Raw genomic sequence first — 26,611 nt, forward strand, 5'->3', positions numbered from 1 at the left:
ATTTTTAGTCCATTCTGATGAATTACATTGTTCACACTCACAGTTGCTTTGGACAATGCCTCTATCGTGTTCTGAGAGAAAATCAACTCCTTTAAACAAGTTATTAATTTAACATTAAAAACAAAGGAAAGGAGTGGAAAATATAGACTTGCAACCTTTTCTTGGAGATAGTTTCCCAGTTCAGTGTAACATAAACAGATTAACTGCAGTGTTTATTCAGTGTGAAAAAGCAGTTTCAAGAGCCCCAGGTGCTTGCCAAGTCCATAATTGTACCTCCTTAAATACTTTCATTACTTGGAACTAGAGTAAGAGAAGCACAGACACATGCTTTCTATTTTCTTGTCAACAAAACACCTCCAACAAATTAAACTCTATTTTGTCTAGAAATTCTCTGCAATATTCCCACCCCTCCTGTCTTGAAGAGGAAGGGGGATCCAGGGACCCTTTTGGGTGCTGCTCCCCTCATGGCCTCCCTAGTGCCACCCAGGGACCCCTGGGCTGCAGGATCTTCACAAGGACCCTCCTGCCACAGGGACCAGGGCATGTTATAAAATTTCAGCCAGTGGCTGCAGAATTGAACCCAGAGCCTTGTGCTTCTCAGGAGCATGATTTCTTCAGGAGTTGAGTAGGTTTTATCCTGATAGTTTTCTGTAATAGTTTTCTCCCGTGGCTGATGACTTCACAGCTTTTTAAAATGCAGATTCTCTGGGCAATCTGGCTGTTTGGCCTGTAAATGATATTGGGCATTGTTACATGTCCACATGCATCTGCAGATGAGCTTTGGTGTAATCTCATTCTCCTGCCCTATCCCAGGAAGGTTTTAAGGAACGCCTGAATCAAACGGAACTGTGCTGTTTCTGAGCTTCTCCCTCCTGATTGCTAACCATATGTAGGCAAACCCAGCTCTTTGTGGAAAGGCGTGTGGAGGGTGAGATTTCTGCTTCCTACTGGGCAAAAAAAAAAAAAAAAAAAAAAAAGCAACAAAAACCAACAAAAAAAGTCAAGTTCTGCTTCTGAAATTGCATCTCGACACAAGTGCAATGAGAATTGCTCATCTCACAGTGAGAACACGCTGGTGCTCTTACCTCAGATTTGGTTTTGAAAAAAGTAGACTGAATATTTTACTTATTCTTTTCATGTCCCTTTTTGTCTCAAGCCTTGATTACATATCTAAAAAGAAGTTTCCATATTTTTTAAGGTGGTAGTGATGTGCCTGGTTGTCTCTCTAAGTTTCACCTTGCACTAACCTGAGGTAATGAAAGCACTGCTTTCCCAGAGCTCAGTGGTAGGTGAAGGGATGTATCCATCCCACAGACCTGGGGAATTTCAATGCATCATTATAAAATGCTGAACAATGACCACATGAAGTCTTAAAATCTCCTTTCTCACAGAAGGGGGAAAGCTTTTCTCATAGTGCAGAAGTAGGATGGCCAAGACAGCGAGATTCCAGAACCTGTTTGGAAGGAGACATTTCCTGTCCCCGACACCCATGCAGCCTGGCAGTGGTCTGGGAATACAAAGTATGACAAGACACTTGCTGATTTTATTTCCCTGAATCCAACAGCCCTTTTTAAATGCAGAAGAATGTCTGTGTTTCCACCTCACTTTAATAGTTTGCCTGTAGATCCTATCCCTTCCTATCACAAAGAAATCATTGTGTCCTGCTGTGTAATTAATACTCGTGTACGGTGTGGCAAACATTTTCCTGTAGACTGCTTATTTTGCCTGTAAATTACAGGAAATCCTATACAATACACCTGGGAGCCCTGCAGCTTGAAATTAGAATACAAACCATCCCCACCTCCTCCTGCTTGGTCAACTTACCAGTCAAATTTCAAAACTTTTTTTGTTTGGATGTGTAATAAATTCTGACACTGATGGACTTGATCACTTCTATTCATCTTTAAATTAATACAGGTTTTAATTCTGAAATGAAACCAATTTATGGCTCACAATTACTACAAAGGGATGAAACTGCAGAGGTTTCCAGTTGTGGATTTTGTTCTGGCACACATGAAACATACAAATTTGTAACAAAATTCCCACAGTTTAAGGCATATTGGCAGTAAAATCGATGGCCAAGCCTCAGTTCTGTGTGATGTCACATCTATATGAGCCCTGAGATTGTATTAAAACAGCAACAGCTGTTACCTGTTGGAGACACTGAGACTTTTTGAAGGGAAACTCCATATTTTCCCTTTCTCTGTGAATCCCAGTGACAAAAGAACTCTCCAGAAAATGGTAATGTCAACTGCCATTAAGACCACCAGTCCTCATTAGCTTGATGCAGGCTAATTACAGTGCATTACTTTCATTCCATGTACTTTTGGGGTATGTGGATGCAGAAAACAGTGCAGCCTCTGAAAGGTTTGTGCTGCCCATGCTGGAAAATGCACAGCTTTGTCTCTTGCTGTCCAGTGAGTGCTCCAGCTCAGGAAGGACACAGCAGTTTAGGGGGAAGATGGCTTGTAGCTCTGCACTGTGGTGAAAGTTGCTCCCCCAGAGTGCTCTGCCAGACAGTCACATCCCTACAGATGAGAGAGGCACATCAGCCTCTTTAGAGCTCTTGTCTAGCTTTGACTCCTTCCCTCTTAAACTGGGAATGGCAATTGCATCTGTTTATCAGCAAGCATCAAATTCCCAGCTCTAAGAAGATCTGTTCAAAGCAGAAGGCCACCAAATCCTGATCTCCATTTCAGCAGGGTAAATCTACTCAAGGTCAGGGCTCACACCAAATAGCTGCCTTGAAGTTTGACAACATAATTCAGAAACCATGTTCTTCTGAATATGCAATAAGAGGAGGTTTGGATGCAGCTTCCCTGGGGGAGCAGTCCTGGCAGGAATTCCTTCTAGATGCCACTGGTTGAGGAAGCAGGAAGTAGAGGAAAAATAAAGTTTCTCTGGGTGAACCCAACTGTGCATTTCTAAAAGGTATTTATTCAAAGGTGTTTATTAAAAGGTGTTATTCCCAGGATTTGAAAAGGATTGTGTAGACACACAGAAAATGGGCTGAGCAGGAAAAATCTGATCAGGCCTAGTCTTTATCAATGTCTTGGAAAATCAGGAACACACCAAATGCATTTGCTTTGTAAAGCTTCTGATGCACTAGTAGCATTGGAAACTGTTACTTCAAAGCCATGATGTCACTGTGGAGAAATGAGATGTCAGGGCTGTAAAAGAAGGAAATAAAAACTTGCTAAAAAAATTCCTTTTCACATTTGGAAGTTTACATTTTCCATTGAACAGAAAATACTCTGTTCTCTTTCCTGCGACCTTCACCTTCCTTATAAGTATCCCTGCCAAAGGTGCCAAGGGTACACAGGAACCACCATTCCCCTTCTCCTGGTGGGAATATAGCTACTTTTTATTACTAGAACTAGTTCTTTCTTTAATGGTTTTGCAGTAAAAGTGAAAAAAAAAAGAGTGTGAGAGAGAAGAAGAAAGTGGCCTTTTTAACTACTACAAGAGGTATTAAATAGTCAGCCAACCTCTGGAATCACTTCTCATTTTCCATGAAGCTGGGTAAGGAGTGTTATAGAGTTTTTTTGGGTAAAGTTTATTGGAACTTCACAGTAGGACTACAAAAATGTGGATACTCTGATTGTTTTTGCTTAATAAGACTCAAGACTCCTGGCTCTACCTGAGTTTAAAGTCTTATTGCCCCTTAAATTTTCTCCAGGGTTTATGTCTATGGTTTGAAACAATCATTCACATAAAGATCATTTTGCCTCATGCTGCAGGGTGCTTGTGCCTTTTGGATGTGAAATTCTGCAGGGTTTTGTGGTGATACCTCAGGTGACTGATATGCCTTCTTCATAGATCATTTGTCCAAAGACCTGGGAAATTAAAAGAAAGTTTGCATCAATACCAGCAGTCATACATCTGGACTGTGATTGTGCCTCTGTAGGTTTGATTGGGGTGGGGAGGTGCAAAAAGGTAAGTTGTGGTTTGACTTTCAACTGCTTCCTCCTCTCCTGGTAATGCTGGAGTCACTAGCTCTGAATTTTTTGCCTCAGCTCTCAGCTCTCACCAGGAGTGAACAAAGCAGTTAGGAACAGATTAAATGACACATGCTCCCCTTAGGCTTAAACCCAGCCTGTCCTTAGGAGTTTAAGTTTGTGGAAACTCAATCTTTTCCTTTCTTTCCTGTCCATGTTTTTTTTCCTTTCTGTCTAGCTCTCTCTTATGAGGTTCTGCCACTGGACCAGGGATATTTAAATCAGTAAGAAACAGGTACTGCAAACAAGTCATGCTTTGTGTGTCTGAGAGTCCCAAATTAATAGTGGTATTTCCTGAGCTCATCTGAACCAAACTCAAACCCTTTTGGTACAGTTCTTTGCTAATTATATTTCCTTGCTAATGCAGAAAATGGATGAATGTTAATTCCTTGGTTACTCCATCCTTGCTGTCTGTGGAACAGTTTCTTTGGGCAGTCTTTCCAACCCCCTCTGAAGCCTCATGGATTTTGTCAGTGATGAAGGCCGACTTCTGCTTCTACATTGTTGTTCCTCCCCAACTGGATATTCCTCCATAGTTCCACACTCCATACCTGTCTCACGTTGCTGGTGAGGACACATCCTTGTTACCCTACCCAAAATTTCACTGGGTCTTGAATCCAGTCCTGATTTAGAGCTGCCACTAAAAAAGAAATGTTCTAGATTGTGTTTATCCAAGGAAGAGAAATTATCAATGAATGACAGGAAAACCTTAGTCAAAGAGTTTCTTTAAGAGTGGTTCAGTGTTTGGCAAACCTTGTTCTCAAACATGTTTTGGGGGCAATATTTTAGTCAGAGACTCTTTTAAGATGCTGGCTGTCAGATTATAAGGACAAGTAAAGCAAATATTTTTTTTCAATGTGTTACTTGTTAGACTATCATGTTTAAAGTAATCCTTTTATCATCTGGGTGTTTTTTCTTACCACGCTAGAATTATCAGAGGCTCAGCAAACTTAGTAGCTCTTGTGGTGGGAGAAAGAATCACGATAGGAGTGGATATTCCTAACCTCGTACAACTCTAATTAAGAGTAATTCTCAGTAATGGATTTTGGCTGCAGGCTAAATAAATACTGGTCCTGAATATTTTTCTTAAATCATGCAGGATTGTATTAATTGAAACTCTCACATCTTCTAGTTTGAGCCCAGCTCCATGTTCTCCAATTTCTGTGTGTTGCTGAAGTGCATCTGCTACCAGCAGTGTAATTGAAGGCACGGCTCTGTCACCTTTCATGTCTTTGTTACAGGGGTCAGCCTGGCCCCAAAACACTGTCATTGAGCTGGAACATGGTGTGCAGAGCTGCTGCAAAAATAAGATTTTAGTTGTACCAGTTGGATATACCTATCTCGAGTCCCTTTGGAGGTGTCTCTGTAACTGCTTCAGGACTACAGGAAGAGGATGGGAATGGGATGGGTTAGTATTTATATTATTCTGCAGCTTTCAGAGGGCTGAATTTGTAGACCCTTGGGTTTTCCTCAGGCAAACTTCTATTTTGGTTTTTTTTGTGTTTTTTTCCTCAAGAAAGAGGGAGAGGTAGAATGACTGAAACCTGGTTTTGATTGAAAGACTTTAAGCTGAGAGAAGAAGGACATGGCAGAGCTTTGATGGAACCTCTAAAGCAACTGTTTGTCCTTCCTTCCTCTGTGATTAATTCTCATGTTACTGTGCTGCTGCTGAGCACCTGTGGAGGACCCCTACTGAAACCACAAATATTCTTCTTAGAGTGCAGGGAAACAGAGAGAGCACATGGATGATGCTGGAGGAGGCCATGAAGGAAAGGCAGCAAGATCAGCCTCTGCTTTGCAAAGTTCACTGAGTGTACAGAGCTCGGTGGTTTGGGAGAGCAAAGTGGCAAAATGGAAGGGAAAAATGACTTGTCTTGCCAAACAGGAGAGAACAAATCCACCAGGAAATAAGCAACATTCTCAGGTTTCTGGTGGTCATTGCCAATTGTGGAGGGAGAGAAAAAGAAAGAAAGGATCTTAAGTGGGCTTAGCACAGGATTTGTATGAAAAAAAAAAAAAAAAGAGATTAGGGTCAGATTTTCAAAAGTGTAAGAAGTGCTTTCCTTGCCTCACTTTTTTGCTCACAGCATGGGGAAGGTTGGCCACACTAGGACAGCACTGTCTACCATCTTGGTGTCCATAAAAATTCTGGACAAGTTCTCCTTACACCATAACTGCAAAAGCTTCCTTGTTTTAGTGAGTTCAAGTCAAACATTGACTGGTATTTGATCAAAAGGTGGGCTGATTTTTTATTATTATTATTATTTATTTTTTTAAATAGAGTTTAATTATACTGAAATTATATTGGGGGTTCAGTAACCACTGGCTGGAAAATTAACTGAATTATGAAAGCTGAAGTGTTGCTACCAGCATCAGTTAATGACAAGGTCACCACCACTGTCATATTCAGAAGAAATGTTACACTTGAATGAGACTGAGATGGCTGCACTGTCCCATGGTTCCAGGTAGAGAAAATGAAACAAGGGTTCCTTGGGTACTGTTTCATCCCATGTTTTAATCTAATGCATTCTTTTTTCAGCTCATTTTGGTTCTGCTGTGTTCCCTCAACATATGGAGTCCCTAGATATTAAGCTGTAACATGGAAACTTTGGGGGCTGGGAATTACAGATCGTGAATAGATTGAAAAGTCCCACTGAATGCTCCCTTGGGTTGTTTGTGTAAAGATTAATTTTTGATGTTTCTGCCTTTAACAAAAATCAAGGAAGGCTACAATTATTTTTGTCTTCCAGGTTATAATAGGGATCAGACTTTTAGCATGCCCTGTACACCAGCACATGAGCACAGAGACGCATCTCAGGAACTGACTCAGAAAGGTGGTGTTAATTGAAAACTGGAAGTGTAAGAGATCTTGTTGGAGATACAGGGAAAATTAACTGTTGAGTTCTTGATGTTTGCACACTATTTAATTCAAAGCCCTGATTTTATAATTTAGTGTAAATCAAACCAGGAGATAATGATACTGCACTTGACCTTGTGCTGCTGAAGTCAGGGAGAGCAGGATTAGTCCTGGCATTGTTCAGCTGGGGACAGAGTAACTGAGGAGGAATTGCTCAGAGCCTACCCTCTTGTTGAGCCTGCTGTTTGATCCATGCTGCAAGGCTGAAATACTGAATTTGTCTGGTGTGATATTGATGAAATGGGCTAGTAGCAAATTGAGGAAAGGAAGATCTTTTTTGGAACCGAAGCCACAGTCTGACCCAAAAAAATCTCAGCTATAATTGGGGCTCATGCCTTGTTGGGAGCAAATGGGAGCAGTGACCCAGCTGGGTGGGTGTCTGAGAGCTCCTTGAGCTGCCTCAGCACAAAAGGAATGAGCTGCTTTCCCTGGCTGTTTAAGGTGCCACCGGAGCAGGGGTAACAATCAACTGGAGGGCCCTAAAATCTGAACCCACATCAGCTCTTTGCAGAGTGACTGCAACTCTGTGTCATTGCACTGAAAGAGGTCACTGCACTCTGCTGTTCTTCCCCACCTCCCATCACAAAGTCTGATTTCTCTGGAGCCCAACCCATCTGACAAGCTGTGTTAACCTCCCGGCTCATCTCCCAGTCCTTTTTGGGACACATGCAGACAGACATCACCAGAGCCATCCAAAGAAATGCTGTGGCAGAGTCTCACCTCAAATTTGGAAGAGGCCTAAGAAGCTTAGTGTAGACCCTAAAGAAGGAGCTGAGAAAATGGTCAGTGAGGATGAAAACCATGGCCATGACTAGGGAGAGAGATGAGCAGCAACTGAGTGGGAGGAGATGACAAAATAATGAAAGAAAACATGGTTTAGGCACAAAGACTTAGAACATATTTGGATAGGAAAAAAGTCCAAGGCTTGGAGGTACAATGGTTGGATTTATAAATGTTGCTCTTTTTTTACTCTGGTGGTGGATGTTCAAAGCAACTTTAGTTGTAGGATCCACTGGATCTCCACAATGCCCTGCTAAAACCACAGAGATTCTAACCCTAAGACTCTGCTTATTTGTGTATTCACCTGTCTCGTTCCCATCATGGTGCCAGGGCTGGGGCAGAGAGTGGATGTGCTCAGACTTCTCCATGGTGTGAAGTACTGGGAGCACCTCAGACATTCCTTTATCAGTTGGCTGTGGTGATGCATTTACTGCATTTACTGCATTTACCCTTTTTCCATGTCTCCAGTATTTGCAGTGGGAAAGGAGGAGGTCAGGATAATCTTGTGCTGTAGAAAAAAAGCCAGACAATATAATGAAGGAGAGTTCTACCCTAATAATATTAATATTAATATTAATTATTATTAATAACAACTAATTATTTAGCAAAAAAAAAATCCTGTTAATGCTGAATAGAAGAATTTCATTTACTCTTCATGTGAAGTCCCTGAGACACTGTTTTTAACTGTTCTTCAGTGCCTCTTGGAGGCAGGAACATTTCAGTCTGCAATGTTAAAAACACCTGTTTGTTTTTTCTAATCCTAACTAAACTATGGATCAGGGTGGGAGTGTTCCCTGTGAATTTGAGAGCCCCAGCATTTTAAGAGTGCTGCCATTTCTTTCAACGGCCAAGTGCATTTAAAACTGTATCTGTCCTTTCTGTTGCTACCCACATCCTCACCAATCTTTGGGAGGAGCTGCAGTTCCAGCTTTATCTAGATCTTCCCCGAGCTTTTGCAAGTAGGAGCTATGGCTGTAAGCTGAGACGTGCTGGAAGCTACCCCTTGTAGGATAACAAAGTGCATCTTCGGGTAAAGAATTTGGAAGATTTGGGCTCATAAATTGTTTTTATCTGAACTCTCCAGTCCACACAAACCAATATTTTTTCATGTTCAGTTACTCTCCAGACAGGTATATGGTTGCAGTTCTCAGGCTTATAAAGGAGGCACAGTGCACTGAAAGGGATAAAGCAGAGGGAAACAAATCCAAACCACATGTAGGGAGATGTGTGTGTGCCTGTGTGCCTGGTGAGATATTTATTTGCTTCTGAACCTGTGTTTTTTCACAGGGGAATTGAAATTTGGTCTGATCACCACATGAGATGTGGAAGGTGAGCTTGCCTTCAGCCCTAGAGCAGGATCTATGTGCCTGGCAATTGCCAAGCACATCTGAGAGCTTTCTCTGCTCTAAGTCAGCTCTCCTCTTCCTAATAGACAGGGAGCTGGAAATCATGATAAGAACCCTTGCAGTGCACAGTTTCTCTGGGTAGTCTCTCCACGGTTAATAAATGAGTTGGGCTTGATGGGAGCTGAAGCAGTGTTTTGGTTTCCAGGCCACCGGGGGCCCAGCGCCGCATTCTTGCTGCCCCCTGGGCTCCCCTGGAACTGGCTGGGAGGTGTGGGTGAACAAGATCAGACCCCTTGTCTGCAGGCACTGAAGCCACATGCAGCCTCCAGTGACCTCCCTTGCTTCCCACAAACACGAAATTCATTGCTGGTTTAAGGGGAAAAAAAGTGAGCACTTCAGTTTCTTTTCAAAATAGAGAGAAACAATAGGGCACAGTGTAGTGAGTTCCAAGTCTTTTATCTTTCTACAGATTCAACCACAGTATTGATTCTTTATTGACCTAAACTGTCCTAAGCGTGGCTGTGGTTTTTTCTCATATAGTCTATGGGAGAGTTAAGGCAGCTACTACTTTAATATTGATTTTTGTGAAAAAGGTGCAGGAAAGGGGGCAATTTGTGTCTGCAGTTGCTCTTCACTATAAAAGATACCATTGTTAGAAGCTTATAGCATTATATCAAGGGTCTTAATCTGTAGCAATCTTTTTTTACAACTTAGAAATAGGCTTGGGCAAATGTGTTATTGGTGTTAATGATATTTTGAAGTGAAGAAAATTTGTCAGCCTTTCCAAGTAAAATGCTTAACTTAACCATTTGAGAACTTGACAGGTTTGTTACATCTGTTTGCAGGAATTATCTCTTTTGTTCCCTTGGAATAAAAATAAAAGGAAGAAAAAAGAAAAAAGAATGTCTGTTTGAATAAACAGCAATAATAATGTTATCTGAATAAATCTTTAATAAATCGAAATTATTACTGCAGGCTTAAATAAGCAGTAAGTTTTGACAAGAAGGGCATTATCATCTAATTATACTTACTTTATGAAAGAGAGGGGCAAGGGCCAACCTGTGAGCCGTCAAAAGCACAGTAATAGAGTGATCCCCTCTGCAGACTAAAGAAGGAGCCATCAGACAACAATGAAACACAGGCAGTGCTCTGTAAATTGCAACTGAACCCCTGATTCACACAGATTCACCATCTTAATTATTATGAAAACTAGCAGAGCGGGATGATAAGTGCATGGCAGAGCAGCCTCTGCTAAGTGGATGAGAGAATCTTGTGCCAGATATTTTATGGTATTCCTAAAGGTTTCTTTAATTATCAGTTAGTCACTGCTGTACATTAGTTTCCTATTGGCTAAGTGCTCAGTGTGAGGGCCTGGATCAGCATTTGCAAACAGGTGTAATGATATAACTGATACCTAAATTGTCTCCTTCCTGTGGGCACCTGGTTTGCTAAGAACACTTAAGGAATTCTAAGACGACACCTGCTAGCTGCTTTATTGGTGCATATCTCACGAATTTGGCTGTTAGCTGATCCACCAGCTGGAATTGTAGAGAGCTGTGCCCACTGGAACACACTGCTTTTGTCATGCAAGCCCTGGGGAAAGCTGGATCTACTCCGGGGTATAAGCCAAAAGTATTCTCGTGCCCTCCCCATGTATTACGAGTGAGTTGCTACAAGTGATATTCCTCTAATAACCACTATTTAACTTTTTTCCTCACCAAGAATCAGTAACCAGATCAGTGATCTCCTGCTAATGTCCGTAATCTTTTTGAACAACTGATTTGTTTGGCAAACAAGGTTGACTTGTTCCAAACCTGCCCTGGCTCTCATTTATTTTATACAAGGCAATAAAATTAGGTCATCATAATCTGCCAGAATTAAGGAATTAGCATCACTCTTCCTTATACTGGGTAACATGGATTTGGAAGTACCCTCTCCACAAACCAAGTCTCTGGTGTAAATACGGGTAGAGGGTTTTGGATATATATATATATATATAAAATATGGCATTTTAAACTTGTTAATTGAGACCATCTCCTGAATGTAGCTCTGTTATATGTTTATTCATATGCACCTGACAGCAATTAATTGTTCCCCATTAGATTCTTGTCTCATTTAGCATTCTGGGTATTTGAAGGATGAACAATTATCCCAAACCTGTTCACCTGTGGCACATGTTGGGCAGGTACATCCTGAGTTCCAGCTTGGAGCCTGGCTGGTGTTGTGAGGGATGGGCCAGCACAAAAGCCATGGCAGCAGAGATAAGGACAGCCTCACCTACTCCCCATCCTTGCTGTGAGGTGTGTCTTATCTCACTTTGTCCCACAGGCCTCTCACAAGGCTAAAAATAGAGACAACACTCACAGATGTATGCTGGGAATGTGGCTGGCTTTAGTTCCCATTCCTTTCTCTTCCTCTTTTGCCTTCACACATGGGCTGGGGCAGCCTTTGGAGCACAGATGAGGATTGTTTGGTGAAGAGCGTGAGCAGCAAGGTCCTTAGAAAAGAGACGTTGAGACATTTTCAGCTGAAATAATTGGCTATGCCCTACAGTTATTGCACACACAATGTGTAAATTTGCCTAGGTGTTGCTGCTCTAATTCAGCCTTTCCTGCTTATTTTATCATTTTCTATATCATTCCCTACCAAGTGCCAACTCTGTAACTGATATAACTTCAGGTCTTTTTTTCACTTGTGCCAGCGAGCTGAACAAGTGGGATGAGGTTACAGTAAACAAGAAGGAAATTACTAGAGCTAGAGGTTTTAAGAGTCCACAAAGCCCAAGAGCAACAGAGAACCTGAGACATGAGAAGCTCTCCACGAGGAGAATACTTGGAGTTATATCCCTCCTCGGCATAAAAACGTACAGACAAAAATGACTCACTATGTGAGTCAGAGAGAGGAGGTTTTATTTACAGCACAGTACTTGGAAATAACATTTCCACTGATTCTATTCTGTTCAGCAATTGTGGGTATAAGCAAAAGACTGTTAACACTTCTGTATGAATCAAATTTTAAAAAATCACTCCGCCCTTCAATCAGAACTGTTTTCTCACTTATGTGAATTAACCTGCAGAACTGGCTCATGAAATAATCTGTTTCAGTATCTATTACTGAATATGTCTTGGCCTGGATCCATAAAAGCATTTAGGAGCCTGAGTTGCAATGAAATCACTGAACAGAGTAGGGGGAAAAAGTGTGTTATTCCTGGTTACTACAAGGAACTGTAGCACATTGCTCTTTTTTCTGGGCATACTGCAGGCTCTGACTCCCCAGCCAGGCTTTGTGTCTGTGCTGGGGCTCTTCAGGCTGGTGAAGGGAGGCAGGTGCCCAGCACTCCTGAAAAGATGTCTTTGGAGGTCCTTGGATGATGGACTCTCCATGATGACATTCTGTGGTTCCATGTGTGCTGTGCCAGGGCCGCAAAGTGGTAGAAGGGAATTGCCACAGGATGTCTCTGTGAGATAACACGGGACAGAACTGCATAACTGTGTAAAATACACCTGTTTGCTTTGGGAAGGGAATGGAACTGAATTGTATTCATTTTTTACAATATAGATAGATTTCTAATGGAAATAAATCATTTGGGGGGAATTTCTTCATCTAGTAAAATGTCTGCGCCGCTTAAAAATATTTTGGTAGACATTTGGTTGCCATTCCCATCAGCCTCTGCTTTTCTCAACAAAATACACCATTTGGGGCAAACATTTAGGGTGTGATAAGAGGCCAGGTGTGAGGAATGAGTGGAAAGGTGTGATGTCTCCAAACTGAGCCGGCCTACAGCACACAGTCCAGGAAAAGGCCAAGGTAAATAAGTCACACTGAAACTGTCATAGCCCCCCACAATCCTAATGTGTGGGTTTACACAAACCAGCAGAGCCAAGTTAACCTTCATTGTGTCTTGTTTAACTTGGCTACAAATGGCTCACCCTTTCTGTAACTTGGCTCCTGTTGTAGATATCTCACCTTTTCATTACTGACCCCTCTTGTCTAAATTGTTTTCTTAATACATATTAAATGGTTTTGATCTGCTTTAATTTCCTTGGATTTTTACAGCAGAAAATATTGCTGCTGATAGAAAGACATATTTTAATAGAAAATATCTTACATTTTCAATAGCCAGACAGGTCAGTGCTTTTTAAAACCTGGTTCTTTTTGTAGGAAGTAGTACCAGAAAAACTCTATAATTTGATGAGCTGTTTTTTCTGTACATTCATTGGCAGAGGGAACAGGAATGTAACTTTGGTGCATTTCTTAAATAATAAATATATTTAAACTGCAATAACCAGTCAATAATTCTTCTTACTTTCCTTTTAGCATAATATTTCTTAATAGTGGCTTTAATATGCTAACAGTTTGTTACCACGGTCTTGTGAAATTCTGAGAAGATGAAGTGTTTCCCTGTTTGGAGGCTGCACATCAAAACTGTGCCCCATTTAATTGCCTCTTCTGGTGGATTTATCTGTACTGGAAGACTTAGGGCTGCTGGTTAGCAGAAAGTTTTTGTCAGCTCTGCAGGCTGGGGAGCTCAAGGTGTGCTGCTCCCCATGGCAGCATTGGCACACACAGCCCTGGGACTTGGCCCAGTTCTTGCAAAATTCAATTGAAGGGCTTCTGTTGACATGGGTGCATTGGCTCTTCCGTGAGGAGAGGGAGGAGTAATTATTTTCTGCACATGGGGCGTCTCCCCAGGAACGGAGTCACTTTGTTTGCATGGTTAAGTTTGCTCCTCTAACCCTGATTCTGTCTCATGCTTTAAGACCCTCAGAAATGCCAGGCTGGACTAAAGGGAGCCAATCTGTCTTTAATCTGGTGAGATACAGGTTAGGTGGTCTTGGAACTGTTCCCACTAAAGCAGGGGACAGTATTACAAGATCTACTACCATTTGTACTAATTAGCAACTTTGCTGACAGCCTCTGGTGAGTAACTCATTACTGTCTATTTGTGAGCTTGGCTTATAAATCCCTGAGCAGCCAGACTGTGGGCACTGTTGTAGCACAATATTATGGTATAAGACCTTTTTCTCGAGCCTTAGCGAGTCTTTCCAAGCAGAGTGCTTCAAGTAGAAGTAGGTCAGTGGCATGGAGACACAGCCCCCAAGAAAGGAGGACTTCCAATATTTCTTCCCCCCACCCCCCTCTTTTGGTCCTGAAGTAGAGATGAGTAAAATCTGTTCGTTCTGGCACCGCTCTTGCTGATGCTGCTTGTTTCTCAGCTCATTTTAAATTTTCTCTGATTTGACCTTCACCCTTGTTAGTAGGCATGATATCAGATATTTTAACATGCTTCTTTCCCCTCCCCTCCATATCTGCATTAGTCAGGCCTGTCGGAATTTTGAAGTACTTCTGCCACAATTCAACAGGAACGTTCTTTTTCAATTTCTGTAGGTAGATTCTGCTATTCAGTGGTTTCCCCCCATCCTTTATCATAGGCTAGGTCTTTTCCATATGGTAATGAATCATTCCCCCAGGAGGAGTATCATTTGCTCAATTCAATGGACTCCTCACAATGCAGATACATGCATTTCTTTCACCTATCATTTTGATTTTAGTTTTCCTGCAGTTTATTTGCCTCAATCCATATTTTCTTTGTGATCTGTTCTCTTCCCAGCTCTAGTACGTACCTCCCATTCCATTGCAGTATGTGCTGCCCTGATGGCACCACCTGTACTTTCTGCCTTGCTCTGGAGCTGTTATCTACATATTTAATTCAGTCATTTCCACCATTCCCTCTCATTATTCCATTTTGTGTCTCTTCTGACCCTCTAATCTGGTTTGGTTTGGGTCTTCTTCAACTTGCCTGTTGAGAAATAAATGTGTTGACAATATTCTGTGCTGTGAAACTATTGCTGTGTGTTAAATACAATAAAGAGGATAAGAGTGATCAAACATCTCTTAAATGCAGACTTGGGTGACACTGCAAGAAGAAAGGAGTCGCAGTTCTACAGGGCAGATTTTGCCTTTTATTTACACAGTGATTGGATGAAAGGGATGCGCCAGAATCAAAGTGAGGTGGGGATTTTTATTGTTTTCATCATTTGTCTTGTTTAAATCAGCTTTTGCACAAGAGCTGAGATAGGCTGAGGGCAAAGGCAGTTGATTGCAAGCCAATAGTCCTATGGTCCATCCTTTATTTCTGCCTCATTGCAAGGCTGTGAACTGAAATGTTCCTCAGCTGTGGTCCCTCTGGTTTCCAGAACAAGCTGTGTGCTTTTACCTGTTTTATTCTCTTTGGAGAGATGGATCCAGCATCATTGCAGTGTCATCCTTACTCCTGGCTGTTTTAGGGGCAGGTTTTGGGGCGTTTGTCAAAGAGTTGTGAATTACTTATGAGCTATATGGATGAAAGGGAAATGACAATTAAAACCCGCAGTTTTGGTACCTTAAAAACATCTCAAGACTGGCACCAGGTTCTTGAAAATAACAAATGATGGAGATTTTACATCAGGATGTCCCCATGGGTTTGTCTGGATAGGTTTCTAATGAGCAGGTCTTTTATTTCTGTGATATTCTGTATCTCACTGCCACAATTACACATGTGCAAGTCCTAGAGCCAAATCCTGCCCTGAGATGCATGTTTGCTTCTCCCACTGGCCTTCTTGAAAGATGCAGGCGTTTTTCCTAAACCATCATTTGGCGTTCACTTGTACTGTGGTCATATTTGTCTGTCCAAAATGACTGTAGCTCTCCATTTATAATCTTGTAATTTGTAATCTTTATTGAGATACTGCTGCGGTTTTTCTTTCATTACTGGCATCTTATTGTAATATTGATTTTTTGTTAAATGGAACTGCATTGGTAATTTTGGCTGGCAGCTTCTTGATTTTGCTTTCTTTTGTACACTTTTTGAGGTTGGGAAAGTATTCTCTGCACTACATTGAAGCTGATTTCTTTGATCTGATTCTTGTGTCTTACCTGTCTAAACAAATTTAATTTTTGCCTAATCTGCCTATGCAGTTCCCAGTCACTCTGGTATCCAGGCACTAAATTACAGCCATCTTCTGAGTGTTTTCTTCTCAGAATGATGCTTCCTTCTTGAGTGACCCAATCATTGTCATGCTTCTGTAAACAATCTCTTTTCTACCTATTGATTTCAGTCTAACATCAGTGACCACCCACTGTTTGGGATTGGGAGAGAAAATAATTGTTCCACAGACATCCCCAAGCGTGCAGACACAAAGCCACACACCTGCTTTCAGAGTGGACACCTTCTTCTGCACAGCAATTCTCCTGGAATCTGTCACAAAGGGGCTCACTCGGTGCTTCTGGAAGCCAGGGCGCTCATATGGGTATGTGGAGAGGATTTAAGGATCTGGACATTTAAAACTGACCCAGGTGTAAACCCTAAAATGTTTGCATACATTTAGCAAATAACTGGTGCCAGTAGCTGCAGCCACCTCTGTGATTGTCACTCGCTGTGACAGGAGGTAAGTTATTGTTGTTCACAAGGGGCGAATCCAGCCCATATTTCTGAAGAAGCAGCATCCACTTTTTGTGGTTAGAAAAAGAGCACTAAGTCCTCTCAGTGCTGGTGGTGCCCCTGTACTGGCAATGCCCAGGAATGCAAATGGCCATCCCCTGTCTTGCTCTGGAACATGAAGGCTATGCCTCCACGTGTGCCAGGTGTTTTTGTGGAAAGCATTGAGCCACCGTTGCTGGCATTTGGTTAAGGAAGTGATTCACACACCACAGATTTATTGTCAATTTTGTTATGCTTAAGGCAGGCAGTAATTTCAGTTTTCACTGCCATTAGCTAATAATAGTAATTAATTAGTAAATCGTGCCGTTGGGATCTCAGGGTGAACTAACAGGGAAAATGTAAATTAAGAAAAAAAAAGGCCACTAATGTTTCTGAGTTCCCCACTACAACTGAGGATTTGTGTATATCCCATCCCTCCAAACTGAATTTCTGAAGAGCAACTTACATTGCCCACAGTACTGTCTGGGAAGTATTGGAAGCAAAATGAGGAGGTGCATCAGACAGAAGGTGGTTTGTTTTTTGGGTTTTTTTCCTAATTTTGCTGACTTCCAAGTAAGGAAGGTTTGGATACAGTACTAAGAAAGAAGAAAACACTAAGATAAATACAGGGGTTTCAATTCAAGGTCATTTTGAATCCTTTATCTATCTGCAGAAGAAAGTGGAGGAGAAAATAATTTAAAAATGTGAATTAGGCCGAGTCATTTTCAGTATGAATTGTTTGCAGCTGTCAGAATCAGATCTACATAGTTCACTATAGCTCAATTTCCTTTCTGAGTTAATAACACATTGAACAAACATACTACACCAGACTCCTTTTCTTTCAAATAACCTCACAGTGGATCTGCATTCTGAGTATAAAGAAGTCTCTATTAGCTTAGGCTATTTATAGAAAATCAAAGGGCTGAAGGATAGTTAAAAATTAATCGATTACCATCAAATAATAGACACTAAAGCTCAGTGTATAAAATGCCTTCCTCTAGTGGATTAATTAATGGGGAGAAGAGAAATGGGAAGTGCTGATTTAGGGACTGGACAGAGGCAGGTGAGCACTCCCCAGTGCAGCTCCTCAGAGCTCAGGTGGGGCTTTAGAGTTGGTCCTAGACCTGATGGGGTGGATGGGGAACACAACATGCTTGGAAGAGAGGAAATAAAGGGTGCAGGTATCCAGCTGCAGCTGCAAGGCCTTTGGAAGGACCAGCTCCTGAGTTGTGTCTGCTCCTGAATGATTCCTGTCAAAAGGTGGCATTGGGGGGGATGCACAGGTGGAAATAACTCTTTCTATTCTCCATTTCATGGTCTTTTTTTTCCACTGAAATAGTTAAAAGTGATGGTGGGGAAGTGGCACTACATGTGTGTGGAAGGCAAAAAACTTGGGTTTGCAAAATATTAAGGTGCTTCTCTGATAATCTTATTCGGATTAGTCAAATGTTGCTCTGGCCTTCATACTCCTTGACTATAATCATGTTGTGAAGGGAAATAAAATGTTTTATCAAACCTATAACAGTTGTGGAAGGGGAAAGAAGAGCTTTCAGAAACAGAAGTCATTCTTTGAGTGTGAAAGGAAGCAAAAGTGGAACTTGGTTCCATGTAGTTCCCAAGTCAGAGAAAACCCAGAATGCCTTTGATGATGTGTTGATGTGTCTGCACAGCTCAGGTGAAGTCTAGATTCGACATGGACTCATTTTTGTGATTTTTGTGTCCATCTAAGTTTGGGATATTTTGTTATCACATATCACACCTCTGGAGAAAGTGGCTAATGGATATGCTGGACCTCCTGGTTTAGAGATACCTTAGGGGAGAGAAAAGCATTTGATTACTTAAAGACCAGTTTCCAAGAGAGGATGGTGAGTTTAACATCTGCCCCTGTTGATTGCTGCCAGACTGTAACACACAGCTTACAATGCAGGGGAAGCCTTTATTTCCTCTTTTCTTGCCAAATATGCACATTTCCTAGCAGAGGTGACAGTTTTGTATGTCAAAACAAAGGTAGAACAGCAGAGCCTTTGAAACATAAAACTCAGATGGAAAATGAGGATTTGGCATGGCTTAATTTGGGCTTTATTAATGTCTTTGGGGGAGAGGGATGCAAGAAAGATTAGGCAGATCAGAGCTTTAAAAGTCATAGATCATGCATTTAATAGCTCTAATTCTTAAATACTTGAAGGGTTTCATAAAGCCATTCTCCTCAAGTGCAAACTCCTTCCCACTTTTCACTGTTGCATTTGGATCTCCCAGGTTCTTAAAACAAGCTTGGAGCTGAAAATCTCAGGCCATTCCATCCAGCAGTGATCCTGTGCCACGGGGATATTTGGAGCCTTTGGAGGATCCCACAAGGAGGTCATGTGCACCACAGATTCTTTCAGTCAAGGTGCAGATTGCACTATTTTAGGTACTCACCAAATGGGATTTAAAGCTGAAAAAAACCCCCTTTTTCCATTCAGCTACATTTTCTGAAGTGCAACAGATTTAGAAAGACTGGATTTAAATGAAGTTAATACTTCATTAAAAAAAAAAATCAATTCTGCTGTTCTAAGAAATTGATGGCTAGATTTCAAGGTGAATTTTATCTAAAACTGAAATATTGACTGAGGTGATATTAATATTTTGTACTGTTTTCTTTCTTGAAAAGTGGTGTTTTTCCCTGCACTGCATTTTGTCTTTTCCATAATCTTAAAATAATTTTCCCCACATTTATTGTAAATATTTTAGGGCTATTTTTAAGCCAGCAGCACAAAGCAGTTTTAATTGTATCTATTACATACTAAAGGAGTTTTCTGTAATAAAATCTATATCATAGGATAAATACTCTGAGCTAAGAATAGTAAGCTACTGATAATTTTGCCCATAGTAGTCATTTTTAACAGTCACAGGAGCTCTGGGAAAGGCTTTTCTAGCCCAGCTTTTCATCTGCACCACCCAGTACAGACCAGTGCCCTCAGGTGTGGCTCTGGGGCCACCTGTTCCCAAAGTTGCCTAGTTTATAAAACAAGGCGGTTGTTTCAGTCTTTTAATTAATTTTTTATATTGTTCTGGAGGGAGGGAGTATTGTGTTTGAGCACTGAGACTCTGTGTGGGTCACAGGGAGCCACAAGCTTTGTCCTGCTGGCACTAGGGCAGTGGGGCAGTGCTCCCTCCCTGGTCTCAGGGACAGAGAAAGCCACCTCAGACTGTCTGTAATGTATGGAAAAGGCAATTCCAATAACTCATTTTACAACCAAGTGATCATTTATCCTACTAGCAAAATCTGTTCAACTCTGGTTGTATAGGTTAGACAGTAATAAAAGTTCAAGTATCCATAAAATTGCCATTGAACTGTAAATTAATGTGAGGTAAAGTTGTTGCCCAAGGGAATAACTGAGCTCCAGAAAGTAGTGTCCTAAATTAATTAATGCTGAGTTCAGCTCTGCCTAGGAAAAGAATGGAGTTTTGCTGGCCTTTGGTTGTTGAGCTCAGATTTTTGTCTTCAAGCAGAAATTGCTGCTGTCATCTCTGCTCATTTAAACGGGATTTTGAAAATCAGAAAAAACACCAGGAAAAATTAGGAATTATATGACCTATTTATTTGTGGTTTTAATTTTTTTTTTTAATTTATTGTTATATGTGTTGGAATGGGTACGAACAATTGATGTCCACACATTGTACTGGTCAAGTTTCCTTCTTGATTAAGCACAAGTGGACATTTGCACTTCATGGGTGCTGCTTATCATGACTTGGCTGTCCTCTTAAAACTTTTTGTTTGACATTTTTCTTTGTTTCTTCTTCATTGAAAAAAATAGCAAAAAACTCCATATCCAGTGGTACTTATTTTAATAGGTCAGTTTTAGTTATTATGGATGAGGATTAATAAAAATTAATGTACTCAGTCCCATTGCCTTGGGACTCAGTTGCTTTTTTAAGAAGTTGGGTAAAGAAGCAGTTGGGGTGTCCAGAGCTACACAAAGCATCACTGATGGATTTGTACCATTCCCACAAGTGAGGAATCCCAAATTTTCCCAACTTCTCTTTTTTCCTCTCTCTTTCTCTTTCCTTTTCACCTTAACTTTTTAATTTTCATCCTCATCCTTCTATTTTTCTTTCTGTTCAGTCTCTATTTATTTCCTTTGCTTCACAGATTGTCTCTCTGCTTGGTTTTCTTTTCCCCGGCACTTACTATATTCTGTGTGTTTTTGCAGCTCTAATGCTGGCTTGTCTGCCAAAGAATAAACTCCTATTTATGGCAAATATATGCAGCTCTATGCACTGCTAAAACATCCTCAGACTGTTTGCTCACAGCCGTCCTGCAAAGACAGCACGACACTGTGAGCACACGAAGTGAGCAGCTCATGCCACCTTCGCCAAAATCCGAGCCAAAACCACTTTAGAACACCTGCCCTCAATGCACAGACCTCTCTCCTCCTCTGACACAGCGCAGGTTGGGTTTAGCTGGGAGAATACCACGGGTTAGACCTTCAGATCTGACTGCCCAGCAAGGGATAACAGTTAGTTCTGCCCTCCAGTGGAAATTCCTGAACTGGCCCCTGTCAGGTCAAGTGGTACTTTTAGAGTGCCCTTGATCTGAAGTTCCGAGCACATGGTGTTAAAAGCTGATTTTTTGGGACATTATGAAATGTATCTTAGGGTGGTTTCGTCTTGTTCCTCTCAATTAGAATCCCAAAGCAGCCTCCAATCCCTTTTAAACTAGGTTATCAGCCCTGATTTTACCAAGGTAAAGTAAATAAAGGGGGAGAATTTCAAAGGCACGAGGGATAGTTCTGTCACTGGAAATTGTGTGTCTAATTCCCGTTTATGCCTTTGAAAACACACATGGCCCTCCTCTGCCCATGCCTTTAAATCTCATGTGCACACAAACACGAGCCCCATGTTCCTATTCAATCTTATACACACATTTTCACTCCTTTCAGTGTCACAAACTTTCTACAGTAGCTGAAATATGTTGGGGATGTTTTTGTCAAATTGCTGAGACCAAGTTCTTCAGCTCCCACTCTGCACTTCTGGGGTGATCAGATCATGATGTCAGAGTCGCTAAAGAGCTTATTAGCAGCTGGTGCAGACACTTTCTCTGTGCTCTAAAAACAACAAGGAGAACAACAACTCAGCTGGGAAGAGCATATGCAATAGCCTTTTAATCATTGCTTCAGCTCACCATGTCATCACGCGTAGGCTCTGTCATCAATGAGCCCAGGAATACAAAACCACAGAACTTCTTAAATTTTTCAAACACCTGCATCTTGTGAAATGAATTTATGCTACCAAATTAAAAACAACAACAACAACAACAACAACAACAAAGGAAGAAAGAAGAAAGAAAAAATCTCTTGGATCAAAAGTGTCTCCTTATCAGGAAATGAAGGACAGGAACAAAAATACCCTCCTCCTCCATCTCCTCCTCTTCTTTTCCCACCTCAAACTTGATTATAAGATTCTGTAATCTGACAACCTTCTGCAATATGATAGCTGGGTGTTTACAAATGGGGCTTTTCGATGCAAGCCTGTGATTAAAAATCCCCCCGGCAGCAGCCATGTGAAGGCTGGCCAGGCTCTGCCTTGTCCCTGGTGCTCCCTGTGCCGCCCAGCTTTGTGTCCTGCTTTATCTGCCTGGAACCTCACGAGGGGCACAGAGGCGGCTGGGGGATGCCAGTGCCAAGTTTGGAGTGTGTTTATCCAGCAGCGGCAGGGAAGTGTCCCTGGTCACTGGGCTGGAGTGGTGCCCACGGGCTTGGAGTGGGCTGCTGCTCAGCTGTCCCTCCTCTCCACTTCCCTGCAGTCGCAGGGATGGATTTGCTTCCTTTCGCAATCGGTCAGACAATAGGGATGTTGCTAAATCCTTTATGGAGCCCAAAGGCAGGGCTGTTGATTGATCCTTATGTCCTGTATAGTTACGATTTGTGTGACCACCGAATTGCCCCTTGGTTCCCGAAGTCCCGAGCCCCGATCTCAGTGCCTGCAGTGGGGGACCGGAGCTCGGCGTGGCCAGCAGATGTCTCCCAGGATATTGCTTTGCAGACACCGCTCTCCCAACTCCCTCTCTTTCCCGAGGCTCCCGAAACTGGGCTTAATGGGTTTTGAGAAATGCTGTCTCTTTGCCCATTCTCTGCAAGTATTACAGCCCCAAAGACATAGCTTTGTGATGCTGAGGGTTTTTTTTTAAAGCCACAGCCTAAATTAAGGAAATGGTTTATAAAGATAAAAACAAGGCAAGGGGAGGCAGCTCCTTTGTGCCTTCGGAACATTTCATGATTACTTACAGCCTTTGAGGAAAGGAAGCAATGTCAGTCATGGGGGCACGCAGCATTTTAGATCACATCTGATTGAAAAAATCATTAACATTGCTGGGATTCTGCTTCATTTTCTGTGGGAGAATTGGAAGATGGCAAGAAAAAGGGTCAGTTTGCAGGTGCAGGCTGTGTTGACACTAGGCAAATCTGCAAATCAAGCTGTACCTGCCGGGCTGTGCTGGCACATTTTTCCTCGGCTAGGCTTGGCCGAAGCATGAGCTCTTCTCACTCGCTGGCTGTGCGTTATACTCTGTATTTAGCAGCAGCAAGTGCAGCAGTGAGGATAAGAGGTTGCTCATGGCACTGAAGGAATTAGTTGTGGAGGTGGAAGGAGAGGCTGGAGCCCCAAGCCCCAGTGATGCTCACTCTGGAGCACGGCATTTTGGCTGGGGTGGGCTTTGCAGCCCACCACAGGTCACAGGGAAAATGCTGGTGCCGTTATCGTTCCACAGGAGCTCTCTGTTGGCATGAGCCATGTCTTTGAGAATACAATAGTCCATCACCAATCCAATCATCTTTCTGTGACTGAGGGGTTTAGGCAATTATAAAAAAGTGGATGATTTCAATGTTCTATCCCTCTTGTGGAATTCTGTTTGGAATGTATCCAGTGAGACAGGGGAAGGGATTTTGTTTGTTTTGTTTGATCATTTCTTATCACAGAACTTTGTTTGACTCAAACCACAATGATACAAGCATTCAAACACCTCCTTCAGATGTAATATTGATTTATAAAACAGCAGTGCACAGCTGCTAAGCTTCACTGTTTCATGCAGAAGGTTTTCAATTCCCAACAAATTACTGGCATTTCTACCTATTTACAAATTAATGTTTCCTCTGAACCTTGTGCATTTCTTATTATTTCAGTCTGCTTTCTTCAGTTTCTGCTTAGAAACCTCATGTGAGTGTGCATTATGCACTGATAGGGCAGCATTAGAGCATCAGTTAAATTGGAGTTAAATAAAAAAAAATCTAGATCAACGTTTCTCCTTAGGCAAGTTATGCACTGAGTGAAATTAACCCACTATATGTACTTGTATATTGAAGAATCAGAGGTGGAGGATGGGTCAGAAACACTAAGATCAAAGTTTTTCTTCTTTGAAAAAAATCTCTTTGAAAAGCCCCCATGCCACCTACTCTGCTTGTTAATGTTTTGACTGGAAGTGTCTGGCAGTGTCATCATCAGCAGAATATTTTTGAAGACCTTTTTTTTATTTTTTTGGAGCCAAGTCTAATAGGAAAGCAATGGATCCTTAGCAGCCTCTGTTATATGTCTCTTAAGGGAATATTTTTGTTAATTGCAAATATTTGATTGACAAACATGGGATGCAATTAGTAGGCAGGCACAGTAGGAATGTGCAGTGAACTGGATCTCTGAACCAACAGATCTCAACTCTCTCAGCTTGATCTGAAATAGGCTAGAGCCTTTAAACCATATGTTTCCCTCAAACTTTTTCTTTCCTCTGAAAATTCCTTATTTCCCTCAACTAACCTTCTTTCACTCTCTGCACCAAGGGAGCTAATTCATCTACTATGATCATGTCAAATAAAGAAAGAAAATTCTACACAAGTTGCAGACTTATGCTCCTTTTTGACCGTGGCAGTAAAAATTAATGTGGACAAGACTATACATTCCAGTTGTGCCTTACAAAAGCCCTAGGTGAAAGAGAATACAATCTAATTTAACTTTAGACATTTTGAGCTTAATGGTCTATTTAAACAACCTGGTACCATTTGACTACATTTATCAATTATATTTCTTTTTATTTATACAGAGTACTGTCTTTCTGGAAAGGCTATAATTAAAACTTATCTAGATAAATTGTGCTCAGATTCTGTGGCATGAGAAGGAATTCAAAGGATTTCAGTGTTTTTATGTGTTCTTTTTCATTAAAAATAAAAGGTTCCTCTGAAATCTTTAAAAGGAAATAGATTTTCATAATTAGAATAACCTAATTGCAATAGTTTCCATAATTACAGCTAAGAATTGCCAACAGGAAATGCAGTGTGGTCTTCACAGTGAAATGTTGGCACCCTTAATGTTTCTTTCCTGGGTAAGCAATCCCTCTTCTCTCAGGGGTGGGGCTCTTGGTCCTCCACTTCTCATTGGCAGGAAAAACGCCTTGGGGAGTTTCAGCCAGAATTTGGGTTTTCAGGAAATTTCAGCTCACGCTGTGTGACATCACCATCATTTCTACAACATGACATCACACGCTGACCACGGTGGAGGTTGGTGAAGAGCAGCAGGAGCTCTGAGGACTTTCAGGTCCTTCTGTGGTCCTCACCATAACCTGCTTGTATTCCTGGAAGTGCCAGATCCCTCCCAGATCAGTGGCACGAGTAACCAGAGTTTTGATGTACCTGCACCATCGCTCTCCATTAGCACGTGCCGATTTGTCAGGGCACATGGAGGGGCTCATGCAGCTCTTCTCCTTCTGGAAGGGCCCGATCCCTGCTCCTGCTGGGGGCTGCTCATGTGATTAAGGCTGACTCATGTATGTGTGGCAGGATCCAGCCTTTAATTTGCAAATCCCAGTAATGGAATGTGTTAATCAGTTACTTCATCAGTGGAAGGAGTGCGAGATCCGTAGTGGCTGCACAGGGAGGATATAAATACAAGCTGGGTTTCTCGAAAACTTTCCTTGCAGAATTTTGTCCCTAGAAGGAAAAACGTTATTTCACTGCTGAGTCCTGAATGTGAAATTTCAGATCTGTTGTACGAAGCTCCACAGAACTAACAAAAAATATTAATTTCCATCTGTGATGTTTCATACCATTTATTTGTAGTCCTGTTACTGAAGCAATATTTGACAGGGGCACTTAAAAAATACTCAGTAGACTAATAGTGTTTTTTCATAAGGGCAGTTAATGGAGGTTCTGTACAAACCCATGGTGATTTAGGCAGGGCTTCATGATGAGCCTCTTTGGTGTGGCAGAGTTATTTTAAATGCTGCTCCAGGTGCCTGCTTGGACTTGTCAAGCTTGCCCTTAGTGAGGACCAGTCCCCCACAGATAATTCCTTTTCCATACTGGAGCCATTGTTGTGTCTTTCTGTTTAAGTGCTTGACAGAAAATGTCCACAGTTCGGCTGTGCATAATGTACACTGTCAACTGGTAAGATCCTTCTCTGCAACTGTGCTGAAAGAGGGACTTTGTCACAGGTTTTCTCCTCCTTGCAGCTCCACAATTTAAATGTTACTGTTTTGTCATGTTAATGTAATTCACTTAAAATATTTAAATTGTCCTTAATTAATTGAGGAAGGAGATTATCATGGTGGTGGACCTGTAGGCAGCGTGTGGAGCAGAGCTGCCGGGGTTTTGGTGAATACAGGTGATGGATGGCATTGACGTGAGCGGCTGCAGTCGCACAGTGTGCGAATACACAAATTACACCGCCATGTGTGTTCCTCCCTGTTAGCAAAGCCTTTTGTTTATATATACCCAGCTATACATTTACACATTATGTAAATAAACACACATATGCCCATGCAATTTAATTGACTATATGGCTATGGGTTAAGAGGCATGTTACTCTGATGAAAAACATCTTATGGTAGGGAGTAAAAATATTTCCGACATGCTTTTGAGCCTCCTGTAGAAATTTAAGAAGGAACTGCAGAGATTTCTTTAAAGTAGTGGTTCTAAGCATTTTATAGGAAGGCCTGGTATTCTTCCAAAACCTCCAGGCTGTTGAGTGGCATTCTCAGAAACCCATTGAGTTCCATTTTCATTCAACTCCCTTTATTTTTATTCAGTCATAGGATTTTCCATTGATCCTTGGTATACGCAAAATGGACATTACTCTGTGAGTTTTGTTT

At 41.6% G+C, this 26,611-nt stretch overlaps 1 protein-coding gene across 41 annotated transcripts in view; it reads left to right on the plus strand.

Moving 5' to 3' along the window:
• LOC110469084 (uncharacterized) overlaps positions 1-26,611 on the plus strand; it is a 455,123-nt gene that overhangs the window by 348,547 nt on the left and 79,965 nt on the right. For 2 of the 41 annotated variants that reach the window (XR_014953946.1, XR_014953939.1), the window contains exon 1: positions 1-13,961. This exon is cut by the window's left edge and continues 56,173 nt beyond it. The exons of 38 other annotated variants lie outside the window; for them this stretch is intronic. The gene's annotated coding sequence lies outside the window, so the exon portion shown is untranslated. One more of the 41 variants, XR_014953944.1, reaches the window with a different exon arrangement.

The sequence above is a fragment of the Lonchura striata genome, chromosome 3, assembly GCF_050655825.1.
Source record: "Lonchura striata isolate lonStrDom1 chromosome 3, ASM5065582v1, whole genome shotgun sequence".
NCBI classification, from domain to species: Eukaryota; Metazoa; Chordata; class Aves; order Passeriformes; family Estrildidae; genus Lonchura; species Lonchura striata.